Raw genomic sequence first — 19428 nt, 5'->3', positions numbered from 1 at the left:
TACTCATTCTTGAGCTCAGTTCTGTTTTCACTTTCCTGAAGTAACTCTTCTGTATCCAGCTGTCTCTCACTACCAATAAAATCTATTTCTTTTCCTCAAAGCTCCCAGATATATCACCCAACCAGTTTTTCCATGAAAGAAGATGAGTCTGCTCCAAGCTGGGAGTTCAAACCTGTGTATTTGCCCCTGGATTTCAAATGGAACAGGGATAGTCTTTGCAGTGTTCCTTGGGTTCTGAGACAGAAGAAATAACAACAGTATTTTTCATCAGCAAAGCTTCACTGTTCCTAATCTCCATAAGATGAGGGAAATGAAAGAACTGGAAGACAGATCTTTCTTTCCATTTTTCTTTGGAGTTTGATAATGTCATACTGAAGATGATTTGGAGAATTTAGAGATTTCAATCTGTCTGGTTTAAACTACCACATCTAAGTGCATAGTAACAAAACATCCAAAGAAGTTGCAATAAAAGTCACATCAAAATTTTAGGAAGTAAATCAAAACATTAATCCCATAAAGAGTGAAGAAAGAACATTAAAACACTGCACATATATTTGTTTGTTAAAATTTTCCAAGCCAAGAGTCTGGTTCTAATGTCTTCCACAGAGCTTTTTTAACTTGCCGGAGGGTTTTTTTTTCCACAAATAAGTTTCCATCAAGGAGTTTACTGCCCATATTTAGCATCATTTTGGAGCGAAATCATATTTTTTCTATTACTGGATAAAACATGCCAGAATTTGGACTTGTGTTTAGCATTAACCTTGAAAATATCTCTGTATATATTTTACAGCCACACTCCCATTTCTATCTCTCCTTTTCAGAGACCTGGAGAAGAAGTAACTTACAGTAACCATTTACACCAGGACAGAGCAATGTCCATATTGCTGTCATCACTGTGAAGTTAGAGGAAGGACTAAGCCAAAGGTCCACTCCAATCCTGAGCACATTTTAAGTGCTTCTTATCTTCCAGATTGTGAGAGAAACTGTGCAGCAGAAACTACCAACACTTGCACTACAGATAACCATCACATGTGGCCTGTATCTTGTATTTCTCTTCTCTGTTCCTCTGAACGTGAACAAGGGTCACACTGATCTCCAAAGCTGAGGAGAAGAAATTGAAGGAGCATCAGTTTAGAAGTAGGTACAGAAAACCTTGATATCTTGACCTTGAAACCTTGAAACCTTGACAGAAAAGTAAATTTAAGATGGCAGCACCACTCTATGATACTGCAACTGAGTGCCATGGACCAGTCCATGTCCATACAACTAAATTCCTTTCACCTCCCAAAGAGGATACCCGCAACAAGATTGCTTGTTAGGACCAGTCCCTCCTTTTTGCTAAAACCTGACTCTAGTATGGGCTGAGAGATGGCTGACAAGGGCAAAACCACCCCATGGACCACTGTGACATGTTACCAGTGTACCTGATCTGCTTCCAGGCTCCAGGAACATTCCCTGTTACCACCATATTTACTCATAGGTGTACAGTGGTGGTAGCATCCAACAAGGCAGGGAGAATTTCAAACAGGCAAGAAGGAAGACAGGCACATGTCGATATAATGTTCAGAAAAATGCAATAGCAAGCAAGCTCTGGAACCATTAGGCTGTTGCAGATGCACAGCCCAGTCATGGCACAAAACAAATTTGTCACAAGTTGTTCACAAAGGGAAGTTTAGCTGAATTCATCCATTGGTTTTACCCATGTTCAGTACATATTACATAGTTATACATGCATCCTTTAAATTATTCAGGAACTACTTTTCTATTTTAGAAAGATATTGTTATGCTTAGCTGCTGTCTCATTTCAGTAAGCTTCTCACCAGTAAAAAACTGTAGAGAATTTTTAGAAAAGAAAATATTTCCAGTGCAAAGAATTTTGTGGTACGTGAGATCCTTTTTCTCTGCCATGCCATCACTATTCACGATTTTAACCATTCACCTAATGAGATTGAGATTCACCTCAATAATTCTCCTCACAGCTGGCAAGCACTCCTTGCTCCTGTTCCTTGTGCTCATCTGAATTCTCCAGGCAGCCCCGTTCCTGCAGTGCAGCTCCCTCCTGACTTGCTGACTCTCTGACTGACAGGCAGCACACACACACCGAGCAGAATGTCAAAGAACGCGACACGATAAAACCAAACACGGCTTAATACAGTTATGATAATGCCAAACCACTTAAAATTCTCTGTACTTTTGACAGACTAGCCATGTACTGTATGCCTTCCAAAGCTGTGCTTCTGACTAGAAAAAGGTGGTTTCTCTGGTCCTTGAAGGAGATAAACACCATTTGCATTTTAGACCAGGTTTAAACTAAAGTTAAATCGACTGATTTTTGTTGATGAGAGTAAGATGTTTATTGTGAACTTTCAGACTTACAAGTTTGTATCCATGTATTGCTTGTGTCTATGTTGTGGAATCTATCTGACTTAAATAGAAGGTTTTTTAGAGCTTGTTACATGGTAAAGACCTGACATATATATTCACATTTGAAATCTGAAAGATAAGGCTATCTGTGGTCATATTTGAGGACAATAACTGGGGGGGAAACCACTATCTTCTAGAAGATTATTCTTCAAAATTCAAAATACTTGTACTTGATTGTATACAAGTATTTATTCCAGATTTTCTTCTCTTTCAAGCAAAGAGAAGGCAAGCAAAACATTACTTTGGCAGGGAGCACAAAACACTAAAAAAGAATAGTTAACCCAACACTGATGTTGGGCATGGTGCCTTCTGTCTTCTCAGCCATGCCCAAAAAACATCTCAGAAAAGGCCAACCATTGCAGAACAAAATTTAGGGGTGTGTGCATGGGGCTACATGGTAGGCAGACCATTGCTTGAAGTAATATCCCATCTCTCTTATTTAGCAACACAGAAAGACGCTCAGAATTCAAAAGTTCAATGGTCTTTGCAGAAAAAGTGAGGACAAAAGCCACTTTCTGTTACCCATGCATAATAGCAGCAGGAGCAACCTACGACCTGCACTTTGACAAGGCTTGAAATTTAACTGCTTTATCCTTTTAAAATAGTCCATCAGAGTCCTTCATTGTTGTCAACACCTGCTTTTATGCCAAAAATTCCAGTTACTTTTGCATCCTATCTCTGCTTCTCTTTGAAGATCTGAGAAAGCATTGGTGTGCCCAAAGCTTTTTAAATCTTACTGGCTATGTGAGGTAGAAATAAACTAAATTATCTCTGTCTATTCTGGCTCTGGCTTTTGTCCATAGACTGTCACAGCTAGACGAAATTCTCAAGTCCAGCTAAGATTATACCTTTGTTTATGAACTCTCTTGCATTTTTAATAAATGTTGTATTTTGAGCTGTTGACAGTAGAAAAACAGCACCTCTGAAACAAATTTAAAAAAAAAAAAAAACAGAAACCTCATAGCCTACTACTTGAGGATTAATTTTTTGTCCAAAATCAGATTTTTTTTCCCTTTGCAAGCTGAATACAATAGTTTTCAATCAAGCCAAACTGAACTTCCTTATATCATTTAGCTAAATATACACTTTCAGTTATAAGAGAGTTCCCCTACTTTTTCTATGACGTCTCAGGAAATCTCCAAAATTCCCTGTCATCCAAGCTGCCTGGCAGAAAAGCCTTGTTTATATGGGAGCACAGCCCTCATCTTCACTGTCTTCTCACAAAATCTTATTCAATGTGAAATCTGACCTAGTCTTTCCCCAAAAAGCAACTGAGTAAGAGACTGTGCAAGTTTCAGTGAACCATTAGGGAACTGTCTGAATATTGAGGCAAGCCAAAAGGAGCTTGTCTACTCGGGAATTTAAAAATACAATTTTCTTGAAAATCAGAAAACATTTTTCATTCTAGAAGTTTCTGTATTAAATACATCTGATAAAAGCAATCCCATCCATTTTCTAACTTGATGGGATTTCTTAGCTTGTTTTACTAAATATGACATTACTAAGTATGACTTTTAGCCTGAAAAAATCTACTGAATGAAAAGAGAACAAGTGTTTGTTGCTCACATTATTTGAGAAATTGGTCACCCCAATACACAGAGCTCTGCAGTTATACTTAGATACAATCCATCTCCCTATCCCTGAGTCTATGGTAGTTTTTTTCTTTCCTCCCATCACACTTGCTGATTACTGCTGCTTTTACCTTAGAAACATTTAGGATTCATCTTTACTCTTTTACCATGCTGAGACAGTTGCTCAGAACACAGCAGTTTCTAGAGCTATTCCTTAATTACGCTCATTGCTAAAATAATGGCTTGATTTGATAAATACCTTTAATTTGAAATTTTCATGTCTCAATATCTGCACCACAAGTAAAATGCTAAAATCCCACTGACAACCATGAAAGGAATACATCTAACAATATACATCTGCAATGAGGAGATTTTTTCCTAGTTCATTACTATGCCTTAATTTCTCCTTTGGGTTCTGTAAATTCTGGGATAAAAGAAAAGCAAAATAATGCAGAGAGGTGCAATACCCAGGCATGGGTACAAGTCACAGACTGTGATTGCTATATAATAACTGGAAATTTTCAAGATTAAGTGAAATGATGGGAACAATGGGAGCATTCCTCGCAGATTCATTGTAGAAATTGCAACCAACTGCAGACCAAGTTCAGCATGAGGGAAATACTGCCTAAGAGACCTAGCAAATATTACAGCTGACCAGCTAATACTAGCTGGAACAGGAGTATTTTGACTTTAGCTGGGTTATTCTTGACTTGTGTCTTTAATGGGTAATGTTCATATTTGTTCTTTCTTGCAATCTGAGTTACAAGAATTGCTATGCAAGCACAAGACAATGTTTTCAAATAGGCTCATTGGTACATTAATCTATGTAGCATTATAATCAGCCTGAAGATCAGATTTTTACTTTTTTCATTAAACAGTGAATTTCAGCTGCTTTGGGCACACAAGGTGTCATCAAGCTTATGCCAGCTTTGCTGACTCATATAAATATCTACACTTGTAAGCATTCGTTTTCTTAGAGCTAAAGCACATTATGTACTAAAGGAGATCAGAAGTAAGCAAAATCATCTGGAAAATATAGTCTAAATTTATATTGCTTCTGCTGAGAGGATTAATTTAACTGTCTGGAGACAGAATATATATTAAGCCATTAATGTTTATAACTCTAGAGACACAAAATAACTCATTTTACACCACCTATCATTACCACACTTGTTTTGTTTGTATGTTCTCAAAATGTTCTTTTACCTCAGTGCTGAGAGTGCCCTGAAATTATTAGGTACCTTTATGTTCAAGGGCAAAAGCATTTTGTGGTTTGAACTTCTGAAACCTTTGAGAAAATTGGATGCTTTATTTTTCAGTCGAACAGCACACACTTATGGAAAACAAAGAGCGGCTTCCTTTTCTGAGGATGTGCGCTCTTACCTGCTTTGATGGCAAGGTATATAGATAATATTATCTGAACCTAAGCTACCCTTTCTAGGTCTCAGCTGCTGAGGCATTATTTCATAAAATCTTCATGACTCCCTCATTTACTGAACAATGCCCAAGGGCACCACAGGAGGACAATTCCCCTTTTGCAGCAGTGCAACACTGGGATAGAGAGTGTGGGTCTTTTTGGCAGCCCCTCTCTTCTTCCCAAGTCATGTGGGAAGCAAGGAAATACGGAGAGAGACAGAAAAACTGCACCATAGTGGAAGGATCAGTAAAAAAAACCTAAAACCTGGATTCCTGCAGAGAGCTTTAAAATATTGGAGTAGAATATTTATTTATAAAGAGAGTTATCCCTTGGCAGATAATTATTCTATTTCTTTGTCTTTGGAAATGGACAGACAAAATCTGCCTCTCTGTGGGAGAGAGGATAGCCTGAATTCCATGTAAATTGGTGGATGGCTGGGTTCAGCACGTATGTGTAGATTTATTGATGTGGTTTTATGATGTTTTCACTGCTTCTTAAGCCAATTTTCACTGTCTTGAAAGTAAAGATTTTGAATTACATACTGTCTCCTTCTGCAAAAGCTGAACAATTGTTCCAGCTAGTTAAGTACTAAAAACAAGGAGCTATTCAGCTCATCCTGTCAGACACAGAATAGGTCCTGATTTTATTTATCATTTTTATTGCACTGCATTCATATCTACAATTTTAAAATATGTTAGAAAAACTTAAAACTTTTGCATTTAAGTGTTTCAGGGAAATAAAAGATAGTGGAATACTGAAGCATCTATTTTTAAGGTCATCAGAACAAAACTGGTAATGGGTGAGCCTTTACTCCTCACAGCTATACAAATTAAGCTGACATCCTCCATCTTTTATATGTGGACTCCATTCTGTGAGCATCAGTAGTGAATAGAAATATCTGGTAACTACAAACACAGTTTCACCTGAATTCCAGCTTTTATGATGTTATTTCAATAGTTCTTGATTTCATAGATTGCTGTATTTTTTATATTTTCACAGCTTTATCATCAAAATAGAATAAAAAGATCTAGATTCTTACTGCCAAGAACCTTTAAACTGACATTAATGCTTGTTCTTTGCAAACTTCTAATCATAAACTGACTTGGAGAGCAAACCAGAGCATGCATGCGCTTATAAAATCAGCTATTTTTGCAGAAAACAAATATCTATTAAACTGGTTAAATTCAGTTTTAAATGTTTTCTCAAGATGCATTCTTAATACACAAGTTCAGAAAACTGTCATAAAATATGAAAAGAACATTTTAAATTTTAAGCAATAATTTCACTGCATCTGTACACTTGGCAAATAAAAATGAAATTATTTGTACAATGAAAGTTATCGTATGGTCACTGAAGAATTAATTTTGCAGTTTTCTCATTTGAACTGCTACTTTAATAATTTTTTTTTATTAATCTATTTTAGTGTTTGTAAAACTATACAGCAAGCAAGGTATTAGAACATCAGAATCCCAGTGTTTGCTCCAAAAAAATCAATCAATCAGCCTTGGCAACTTTCCATCAGGAATTTGACAAAACCTTATGCTGAATTCAGTGAATAACAGAAGCTACTCATCTCGAATCTGAGGTGTTATGACCAAGCCGTTACAAATAACATATTTGCTGGCCTAAATGAAGTGACCCCTTTTTTGCTGGTCCTAAAATTACCAGCCAGGCACAGATAGGGTGATAAAAAGGGGTTACCTTTATAAGGATGCTTAGGTGCAAAATTCTCCAGGTGGAAAATGCTGAAGCTGCACACGCAGCATAACGCGTATGCAATTTTTATAGGTTTTGCAAATTTGCATATTTGATAAGAATAACCAATTAGAATTATAATTGGTGAGGTGATTCCCCTCTGGTTCAAGCCCCTTCTAAATCTTCCCACCTTAGATGAGAACTAATATTTGTTTGTAGGAATATGTCTCAAAGAACTTGTCTCAGCTTTGGTTGCCAGGAAAAACCAAGTGTAGGAGCCTCGGACCCCCAGCTTGGAACATTTTGGAATGTGTTTTGTCTTTCTGCCTCTTGGGTAGGGTAAGGAGAAGTATTGGAGCTAGCTAGAATACAACAATAGAGTTACAAATGCATGTGTAAAGAATACAGAGGCTACATAAAAGAAGAAAAAAAGGCAAAAAATCAATTTGGCATCATAAGCAGGGACCAAAGGGAAATCTGAGCTGAACAAAAAACAGAACTGCCTTGTCTTCCAATCTCAGATGCACAAGTGAGCAAGGGTGAATGATGTCTTGAGGCCCAATACTACCCTACTGCTGTCTTATGACCCAAGTGAATCTTTTAAGTCAGATGAGGTGCACTCAGTGTAAATTTTTGTGACCACATTAAAAGTTTCCTGCTTAAGACAAGACACAGGTAGAAACCTGAGTGCCACAAACCCAGCTTCGTAATATTCTCAGCTGAGTTGCTTTGACATGTTGCAGACCCATGTAGGGCACCTGAGCAGCCTGTTCAACACAGGAGCCTACAAGATGAGGAGAAAAAGGCTGATGCCCACAATTTATTAATATTTTCATCCAGGGATGTAACAGAGGACAATGTTAAGCTTGAGTGTTAGGCAGAGTGCTGTAATGAATGTTAGGCTGTGACTGACCAAGGCCTTTAAAGGTCTAGCTGTGAGACTACAATGTTTATTGTATGTAGCATTCAAATGTCAAATCTCTGTTTGCCCCTCATTAGATCTGTCACTGGTGGTTGGCCAAGTAGGAAGTTTATGGACTGCAAATCCTAAAACACCATCATGTTGGCTACCTGGATGAACAAGTTTGAAAATAATCTTCCACAGTCACAAGATAATGCAGCATAGATGTACCTATTTTTACTTCATACACTAATTTCATTGAGAAATATTATCCAATTTACAACAAAGCCTGCAAGATAGAGACCATATCAGAGTAAAAGGGACTAAATCAATCTGAGCTAACCTTGGGGATAAACTTTCTTCTCTCTCATCTGCAACAGTACCCTCAAAGGATGGTTGGATTTCCATAATATCTGTGTTAACCTCAAACACACATTATCTGTAGGAAGCAAAACACTGTACGTAAGTGATTTTGATGGAGATGAGAAGATTGCTGTAGGAAGTTTTCTGATGGTCAGTGATTTTTTTTCTGCAAGGATTAAACTGTCTCGCATTGGACTTTGACAAGAAAGGATAATTTTAAGGAAAAAAATATTTTTCTGATGGGAAAAATGTGTATAATGAGCAGGAGCGGATGACAGAGGATTAAAAACAGAATTTCCCCTTTATTGAAACCCTCATACTGTTGGCAAGATATGTTATGTCTGTTCTTTCACTTCTGCTGAAGCATTAGACAAAGTGACTGCTAGGAGCAGAATAAGAGACCTGAAGGACCAAAAACCCAATCTGGTGAAGCAGATTGTGTTTTTGTATTCAGAGCTATTTAACAAACCACATTGTGAATGAAGTCTGCAAAATCAGTACCTCAATAAGCTTTAGACAGGGTTTTATATTGGCCAGATGGAACATGGCAGAGACTACTCAAGACTGGGGTCTCATTTGGCTAGGTAATCAAAAAAAACATGAGAAATTAGGGCTTGGAAGGAAAACAAACATGACAATTACAGTGCGCTATTAAATAAAGTGCAGAAGCGCCTGAACAAGCAGAGAGAAATTGTCCCTGCAGCTGGAACCAGAGCAGCCACCTCTGGCACCTAATGAGCAGCTTTGCCTCCAGAGCTCAGTCTCCAAGGGCCCTCAGTGGGCTCTCAGTCCAGTTACAACACACTAAAGTGCCTTGGGACACAAGAGACCAACAAAGCTTACATATGTGCCTAGCTGGCTGTTGAGCACCTGTTACAAAAACCATTTCTTACAGCCTTTATACCCTTGCATCCTTCTTCATCAGGCATCTAAGTCTGCCGTTCCAAGGCTTTTCTAGAGCAGGCTCCTGGAGCAGCCACACAGGTGCTCTGTTAGCCCTGGCCAATGACTTGCAGCTCCATTTGTAACTTGTTTGGTCTCCATTCCTCCAAATGAGACATTGCTACACTCCCTGCCTTGTTGCTTGATATGGCCAACCCATCTCAACAAAAAATATTAAGCAGAATATCAGAAGGACTTGTCATTGCACACATAAAAAAATCATCATTATAGCAATAAAATATGAATAGCATTTTGAACTAGAGTTGGAGGAAGAAACTTCAGCAATAAAAATTAACAATGTATCAGTTTACTGCCTTATGGTCCATTGCTTATTGAGTTAGCTCAGTTTCCTCTTCAATGGAATCATAAAGGCGTCAAGTGGAAAAACAATTTGAAAGACATATTTGTTTATGGTCTTTCACTACCAAGAGAGAGATCAAACCGGCAGTTCTGAAACCATCTTTCAGAGAGAAGTGCTGTGCAGCAGACAGGCTGCCTTCCTCGGCAGGGTGTGCTGAGTGAACATGAGTGCTGAGGAGAAACTCCTCAGAACAGGCACTTTCTCAAGGTGAAGGAAAATCCTTGTCAGATCCTGGCAGTGAAAGAAAATGAGAAAGTATGATTAATAGTGTCATTAAAAGTAACAAAATAAACCATGGAAACTAAACAATCTAATGTTGTTCAGGGAGCCTATGAATATGAAGAATCCATTTAATTTATGTATGTTTGAGTGGTTTGCCACATTTCTGAATTCTAAAGGGTATGCAAATGTATTTCCCTTTTGACTGAGCCAAGTTTCCAGCACTGGATCATACAAATATCCCCCATCTCCCTATATATTCCCACTGGTACAAATAACCCATTCCATTTAAGAGCTATCAGTTCCTTCTCCTTTTTCTGCAGTTTAGGAGTGGTCAAGGATTGGAATAAGTGGCAGAGTCAATGTCTCTTGAACAGTTCAAGAGGTGCCTGGACATGGCACTTGGGGATGTGGTTTGAGTGATTATTGTGGAACTAGGTTGACTGCTGGACAAGATTACCTCAAAAATCTCTTCCAATCTTGGTGATTCGGTGATTCTGTAAATTAAGCTGAGATTTTGTCTCCAGTTTGCACAAGTAATCAATGCTGATTTCAGGCTCATGAAGCAAATATATATAGTATAAAGGTGACAAAACCTACACAGAAACCTTATTTTCTTTGTTTAAATCAAACCAGCTGTTTCTTCTACTGTTTTATTTTAGAAATAGCAACACATGTGTTTAAAAGAAAATAAAAATAAAGCCCTTAAGTAATTGGTTTGTTCCCTGATCCAAATAATTGATAAAACCCCCTAAGAATGTGACGTTTTCTTGCTTGAACTTTGAACAAAACCCTCTTTTTATTATTAAATATTCATTTTGTATGGAGGAATCTGCTTGAATTGCAACTTATTGAAAAGATACAGGGAGGACTCACTGGTACTTCTGAATTACATTGATTTACTAAGTTGGATAAGGTGTCATAAAGGATGCTCAGTATTATTTTATCGCACAAAAAGTATAAATCTCTGTGAACTTCTTAATTCCAAGACTATTCCAGGGAGCTACGTAACTGTCAGATCAGTGCAACTTTGTTCTGCAACTACAACCAATATTTCCAAATTTCTAGCCAATAAATTATGTGTCTATAATTATACTCCTGCAAACACACATTCTTCTAGCTCAACTCAGATACATTTTCCCACCCTATCATTCTTATTTTAAATTTCTTTTGATTTACACAAAGTAGGAAGGGACACAAAGTGTTGTTTTATAAGTTACCTCTGTCCAAGAAGAACATTTTCTGGTTTACAGAATGGAGAAAGAGGTATGTCCAGGCAATAAAATCAGCCAAATTAAGATCCTGTTCTTCCCTTAAAATTCATTTCCTGACACACAAATTCCTGCCAGTTATTACTCTCAATTATCCAGGCACTGCTGTGGAGGGAATGCTTGACAACACATTGGCTGTGCTACATGATGGATCTTCTGACTCAGAGAAGACAAGACATCCCATCACCTCTCATTTAAACTTCACACATCTTTTCATTTCCTGATTCTGGTAATATCACCGATTTTTCTTACCACTAACTCATAAGTCACTTTTTTCTGCCATTGTGGTGTCATGACCAATCTCAGTTTCCACTACCTAAAACCTGTGTGCATTACTTTCTCTCCCCACCACTCAGTCTTTTTCACCTTTATTTTCTGCTGTTTTCTCCACTAATTCCCTGGAATTTATTGCTTCCTTTCAGCATCCTTTCTTCTTACTTCTCAAATGACTGAAGTTACGAGAATTTATAATATATATTTCACAATTCATGATAAAATAGGAAAAAAACCTACCAAAAACAAACCCCAGATTTTAGAAAAGCAATCTCACAGTTATTGTTATAGAATAAAAAAAGTTTAATTTCTGTGATAGTGGGGTTTTTTATCCCTGAGGCTGATTGCATTTTTGTCATCTACATGGTGGCTTATTGAAGGTGATCAGGTCATGTTTCACACTAGGTCAGCAGATAAGGTAACAGGAAGCTTCAGGGTTTGACCAGAACAATGAAATCAGACTTTTAGCAACAAAACTGAACACTTTCATATTTTAAAGTAACGTCATAATGAAACTTCTTTTATCAGTTAGGTCTTGATGTAAATTAGCAATGACTAACTGATATGACTTAGAGCATTAAATAAACAACAGCAAAAAAACCCCATATCTTGTCCCACCTAAAGGTTTATCTGATTGCCAGAATTAGGCAGATAATCATAAGAAGCATTATTTCCTTGGGGTTTTGTTGTTGTTTTTATCTTTTTGCTATAAGCACTTTGGAAGAAAATAGGTCTTCTAGCCATATAACCTTGGCTTGTGCTGCATCTCAAAAGAATTGTGGTTACAAAGGCTGGTGTATTTTCAGTCTACAAACTATCCTCACACCCCTTAGGTTAACCAGCTACAGCGTCTCTCTCGTGAACCATGTTGTGTGTTCCTCTCTAAATTTCTGAAAGTACAAAATTTTATTGACAAATCCATCTTAAACATGCCTTGTAAAAGCTGGTAGCAAACTGCTGATAGGGAGGTCAGTTATCCCAGGCATTTTCATGCACCCTGTACTCCTGTAAAGGTCAGTTTCCTCTTGGTTTGAAAACTTAAACATTCCTAGAGGGCACAGTATATAGAATCATAGAATCATGGAATGGCTGGAGGGAATATATAAACTGAATGTGAATGAGACACAGAGCATTGCATTCTGGCACAGAAGATTTATATCATTTTTCTCTTAGTACAAGCTTAATTGGCTATTTTAAGACCCCAAGATGAAAATCATTAGTTCATGCTTTTCCTTATCAAATCCATCCTATGAGGCTTCACAAGATAATTAAGACATACAAGAGGATGTCAGAAAAAAATAAAGGAATTTATGTCAGGGCTGGGCTGGCAGGCTTAAAAATTAAGCGTACCTGCTTGACTGTTGTAAGCAATTGTGCTTCCTTGCCCCACTGGTCTGCCTGCTAGCAATATTCTTTGTAAACCAGTGAAGTGCAGAAACATTGTGAATATTTTGTCAGTGTCTCTCTGCCTTTAAAATTCATAAAAGGTTGCTGTAATCATAAATCCTCATAGTATTAATTTTGTTGGGGTATTATTTAAAGAACTGACTCCTTATACACAACTTGAAAATCAAGCTTTTAATTTAAATCTTGTGAATCAGTCTTTTGTGACAGGTTGGGTACACAGGCTGTCTCTTGTGGGGTTTTTCACAGCCTGGCTCCAGGACACATCAACTCAACTTCTCCTGAATTTAACAGGAATTTATTTGTGAAACTCCCATGACAGTGAGTTTAGCTATACGAGAATCAACACATATGTGTAACCAGGGCGACCACCAAACCACTGAAATGCAAAGAGTAGATTTATTCCATTGCCTCACTAACAGTGCCAGGCAGCAGAGACACACGGGGACACAAGTTTTGTTAGGTTTAGCTAATCCTAGCAAACTGCTAAAGCAAAAAGCTCAAGCAAAAAGTGGACACAAATGAGCACTACGTTTAAATATACAGTCAGGAAAGTGAGCCCCATAGCAAGCACAGAACCCTGCTCATTACTAGTTAACACTAACAGACCAGTATTCAATCTAGCATATCCCAGTCAAACCTGTCATAATCTCAAACCCTTTACAACCCACACTGGCCACCAAAAAGGACTGCTGCGTTTTAACCCTGGCCAGCAATATATACAGCCACTCACCCACTCCCCCACAGCAGGACTGGGGAGAGAATCAGAAAGGTAAAAGCTAAAATACTCATGGGTTGAGATAAAGACATTTTGATAGAGAAAGTGAAAGCCATGCACACAGGCAAAGCAAAGCAAGAGCTTAATTCACTGCTTCCCATGGGCAGGCAGCAGGTCTGCCATGTCCAGGACAGCAAGGCCCCATCCTATGGAGCAGTCACCCAGTAAGAGAAATGTCATCACTGCAAAGGTTTTCCCCTCCTCCTTCTTCCCTCCACTTTATGTATTGACCGTGATGTCATGTGGTCTGGAACATCCCTTTGGTCATTTTGGGTCACCTGTCCCAGATGTGTCTTCTCCCAACTTCCCAAGCACCCCTAACATCCTTGCCACCATGGCAGCATGAGCAGCTGTAAAGGCCTTGGTTCTGTGCAGGCCTATTGGTTTCCCTGGGTCTGCATTGAAGGCACTTGAGACAGCAGTTCATGTTCAGACTCAAGTTTTATTATTTCTTATCAGTAAAACAGTCTCACTACTGTGAGTGCGGCAGCTTTTCATTAGCAAAGCACAAAATGGCCAACAATCTTTTGTTACAAGGTCTTTTAAGACTAAACTATCCAATTAAGAAAAGACATCTAGATAATTTTCCCTTTAAACCCAATAACTGGTCCCAAAGAGCCTGCAATGTTTTTCTGTCCAATTACAAAACATCACCCAAACCCATGAAGAAGAAGGAAGAAGAAGCGTGAAGAAGAAACTCAGGATGACACCGTGTCCTCCATCTTGCTTCCATCCACAACATACTAAAAATCCCAAAAACCTAAATTTCTCACCTAAATGATACACCTGCACGACTCCCTATAATCTATTTCACACTTTTGTGGATTCTAGTCTCCCTTGAAGTCTAGGAAACTTTCTCCATGAATGAGAGTCAAAGTCAGTGTTCCCCTGGGGGTCAGGACACCCCAGAGCAGACAGAGAAATATTCCTGGTGCCCTGGGGTTCCACATCAGCCCTGCTCAGCAATAACAAAAACATCTCTATGTTACCAGCCTTGTGTTCCACACAAATCCAAAGCACAGCTCCATACTGGTTGTTGTGGAGAAAGATAGCTCCACCCCAGGTGAAACCAGCACAAACTAGCAGTCCATGAACACCATAAATATGCTGCTTTGGCTTCTGAAACTAAAAGGCTATAAATAGTTCTCCTGAAGCTGTAGTTAATGTTTTGAAACAAATATTTAGTCAGCTTCAGCCGGCTCCCACACAGAATGTATACACCACTAATGCCACATCCTGGTAGTGGGAAGCACTGCACTGGCTGAATGAACGCAATAGATTCTTTCCCAAACCATCCCAAAGCAAATTAATTCACCAGCCCTCTGCTCAAATTTGCAGAAAGGGGCTGATGCAGTGTTTTCCAGGCAGAGACCTGTCTGCTGATCTTACTTCAGAACTACTGTCTTAATTGTCATGATCTCATTCTTCTGAGTAATACCTGAACTGTCCTGGTTTACCCATCCCAACCAGACTTCCTGATCAGGCAGCAGAGCTGGCTCTCCTCTGGGACAGGAGAAATGGGTTTCTGAAGTCCTCTTCCCTACATAAGTACCTCACATCCCACAGGAGATACAGCACTCAGGACATGCAGAAGCAGCTCCATCATGCCTCATCTAACCCCTGAGAAGAAGACACACAACACATGCAGGCACTGAATGGATTTGTATATTGATCTGACTCTAAAATAAAATATAGATAGAAGAAATTAGTCTGTACATAATGCTACTGAGAGAGACAAACTTTTCCCTGCATGTTAGGTGATCTGCTTCCTTCTGTAAAGAAACCTGTTTTAAGCCAAACCAAAAGGCTTTGTTTTAAACTACTACAAAGTCTCTCTTGATTTCACTAAGATAACATCCCATTTGTATTCAATCAGATGTTCCCACACCCTACACTTACCCCTCACTCTTAAGTGGCAATGTACAGAGATTTGGCTTTCATACTTAGACTCTTGTAATGGTCCAATTATAGAAGGCACAGTTTATCAGCATGACACTGCCTGTTAAACAAAGTTTGAGTTCTGAACACATGTATGTTTGCCAGAAAATGCTAAATGCCACTTTCAACTGCACAAGATGTCTACACCAGCCACTGGTATAAACCTATCATGTGCTGGCTAAAGGAAGTCAACAATTCAAACTGTCAGAAAAGTATTTTTGAAATCCATAAAATGCAAAATTCACCATCAGACAACAGGCAAATATATAATTGAAGAACACATCCCATTGCCTGTAAAGACATTGATGACATCCAAATGAAGGACAGAAATTTGTGTCACTTTTAAGGCACAGAGTGTTATTGTGCTAACAGCCCATTCAATCACATCATCATCACTGGTACTACTACAGCAAGAAACATTAATGTACCTTAAATATAAAAGCTGTTTTGTGAAACTAGTGTTTGACAAGCTATGTCTTCTTTATTTGTAGTTCTTTCTTCATTGTTAGGTGAATTACAGAGGTTTGGTTGGAAAAAGTGGCATTACCCAGATGATCATATGAGGTTTCCATATGAGGTTTTTAGAGCACTCTCAAATCTTTGTGCAATTGAAACACAATAGCTCTGCCACTATTAAATGAAAGGTAAAGACTTCTAATGCACATTAAATTTGGCTCCCTTCTATACAGATTGGAGGATCCATCCAACAGCACAAAAAATATCAACTAAAAACACCTTCTGTTTGGCCAACACCACAATTTCTGGCCTTTACCACTTTTGGTTTACACTGGTAGGTGAAAGCTGGTTATCTATGGCTTTCCCCAGTGCTATGGGAAATATGTAAAAGGAGGTTAAAGGAGAATTTCTCAGAATAAATCAGAGTGCTAATTGAACTTCAGCATGTGCACTATGTAGATGACTTCTCCAATCCCCTTCTGGGTCTATTTTCTGTAACCAGTAATTGTTTCAGGCTGTACCTTACAGATTCAGCTTGGTGCTGCCACAAGCTCCTCACATCATCCCATGGTCTTTTAATGCCATAGCTTTTGTAGTGGAAACAAAATCTATTGCCTAACTTGGTGACGAAAAATTGATTCAGCTGAAACCTTCAAAACCATTAAGAGATCTTGGAATATTGGGTTCAAAATAATGTTTTCCATCATGGCCATGCTATAGCTGAGGTTTCACTGCACTGATGTGTATATAGCTAATAGAAAGAGTGGGAAACACATCAGTTTTAAAATAATAACATCAAAGCATTGAAGTACATCTGAAAAAGCTGCTCAGTATTTTCTTGGTCAGGAGGAATCAGCCGAATCTTGCCCTGATTCAAAGAAATATAGCAAGACCTAACTTTACAGACTGTATCAAAGCTGATTTCACAATATTAGCCTGGGCTGTACTTCAGATGCAGTGTTGATGTCCCTCTGGACAGATTATTTATCACAATATATTACAGCTGATTCATGAGTACTGAATGCTAAGGATGCTGCAAAGCTAATAATGATCGCTATGACTCCGAGTTTACCATCACTGCTCTGCAAGCATGTAATTCATTTCAGGAAGGTGAGAAAGCTATTAAAAAGTAGCATAATGTGACTCATTCTGTCAGGCAGTATAAATAGTGTAGGAGAATCAGAGTTTGGCAGCATCTCCTCTGGCTTAGGATGTCTCTGAAGAGTAGTTCTCTTCCCCTCCAGAGAGGAAGGTTATCCTGCCCCTGTTCTTCAGTTAACTAGAAGAATTTGATTACCTATAAGTTGCCTACAAGAGAAAACATCTGTTCTTTTGTTAATGATAGAAAGTTTTGGTTCTTTCAACCATTATTGTATTATATCATGGCAAAGAAACCAGAATGGAAGCTGTTTCACTACTGAAAAACCCCACACCTGACTTGTCTGCTAAGGGTTTAGTCACAGGAGCAGCAAAGAGGACTAAATCCTCCATATAATACCAGGAATTAATGATTTATCCAACTTCAAGTGTATGTGCAAGTTTTCATGTGCCATTTGCTCTGAAACTGCAATCTATTCAGATTACAATTAAAAGGTAGAAAAGCTGCCTTTGTAAAGCATGCAAAAGTGTTTTATAGATCTCCTGCTGGTGTTTACAAGATCTGCTGATTGTGTTCAACAGTCCCAAACTGTTTGAACTTCCCTTCCTATCCTTTGTCATGCACTGTGTCCCATGCTGTACTTCTCAGTGAGAAGCATCCCTCAAAATACTTTTCCCTTCTGGATTGGTCTGAATTTCTGGGCAAATTAGAAAACCATGACTAACCCAACTCTGAGCACAGTAACAAATCATAATTTCAGTTTCTTTTAGAGAAAACATTTCGAGCCTGCAAGAAGGCAAAAAAAAAAAATATTGAATACGTGAGTCAAGGGTGATAAATACCTATGTGATCCTGCCTGAAACAATATTTGTCATGTGAACCCTGAAGTCCAGTGTTGTCACAAGGAGTAACAAGGATATATGGAAGGGTGAATCCCTGTAGGAGCCTCTTTTGTATTAAACCTGGACAAAGGCCAATGTTGCCCCATTCCCATGCAGTCTTCTAAATTCTGAGTTCTTAACTCCTTCTAAATTGTTCAAAATCTTGCAAATAGATCACAGAAAAAGTAAAAAAAATTAGTATCTGTCAGCTTCCATTGTGTCCCATACTCCTTAGCAGCAAATCAGCCCCATTCAGAGATGACAGAAAGATAAATTTCTCTTCCCGTTTTAAATAGGCTTTGTCATTTCTTAGAGAATGCAAATAGTAGTCAGGCAGAAGAAGAAATGATGGAAGATGATAACATTCTGTCATAAAAGTGTGAAATTAAATTTAAATTAATTTTAGTATATTCATTTCAGTTAAGAAATAATTATTTCCAGCAGTTAAAAAATTCCTCAACATTTCAGACACAATAGTTATTAAATCTTTTCAGAAATTACCAGCAGACTTTTAAAGCTACAATATAAGGGGCCTTTACCTCAGAAAGTATATTCAGTCTGAAATAGAACCTGTAAATGGATTTTTCTTATCATCCTTGAAGAAGTGTAAACTTAATCTAGTTGCTGGTTCTTTATCTCAATTCCTTTTTAATTGACATTCTGCTTAAACTAATGAAAAACCACCCTCTCTAAAGTCACTGTAGTTACTACCTTATTCTGGCCTTGTCAGGAATGACTGACAGAAAGGTGAAGCTTAAGCACTGATAGTTTCAAATCTTCCTGTTAATCCAAAGTCACTAAAATCTTAGAACTCTTCAGACTGAATATATAGCTCCTATTCTTTGTAACTAACTTAAAGAGGATTTGAAATGCTAGATAACATGATTCAATAAGATCCTGGTACACTCTTAAAACTCCACTTTAAAAGACTCATTGGCTTGTTAGATATTTTGATTTATTCCAGAAAATGCTTTCAAAGTAGGATCAGGGGAAAAAAAAACACAAAACATTTTCTATCTTTGAAACATAATCTTTCCTACCTTCCTGTAATTCAAGCTGCTAATTTCTCCTGAATAAAGCTGTTAGTCAGAGCCCAGACCCAGGAGATGAAACTCTGACTGAGAGGAACTGAGGCTGAGTCAAGCAAGCCCAACCCACACCAGGTCACTCTCTCAATTCCCATAACCTATGGCAAATGTTCTTTTCCTGGACAGAGATGCAGCTTGGTGACACAGGGCATTACATTGGTCAGGAGCGCATCATTCAGTTTATGTACCACATTATTACTGCACAAGAACATTGGGATGGAGGAATATTCTCCAATGCCACAGGCTGGGGCAGATAGAAGATTGATCCCTTCCAATGGTAGCCAAGGGTTTTTTTGAAGGAAATACTTTTATTTTTCAAAATCTGGGGGCAAAAAGTAAGTAAAAAA

This window comes from Zonotrichia albicollis, chromosome 1 (assembly GCF_047830755.1).
Source record: "Zonotrichia albicollis isolate bZonAlb1 chromosome 1, bZonAlb1.hap1, whole genome shotgun sequence".
Taxonomy (NCBI): domain Eukaryota; kingdom Metazoa; phylum Chordata; class Aves; order Passeriformes; family Passerellidae; genus Zonotrichia; species Zonotrichia albicollis.
The sequence above is the reverse complement of the archived record's forward strand: the minus strand, read 5'-3'. Positions refer to the sequence as shown.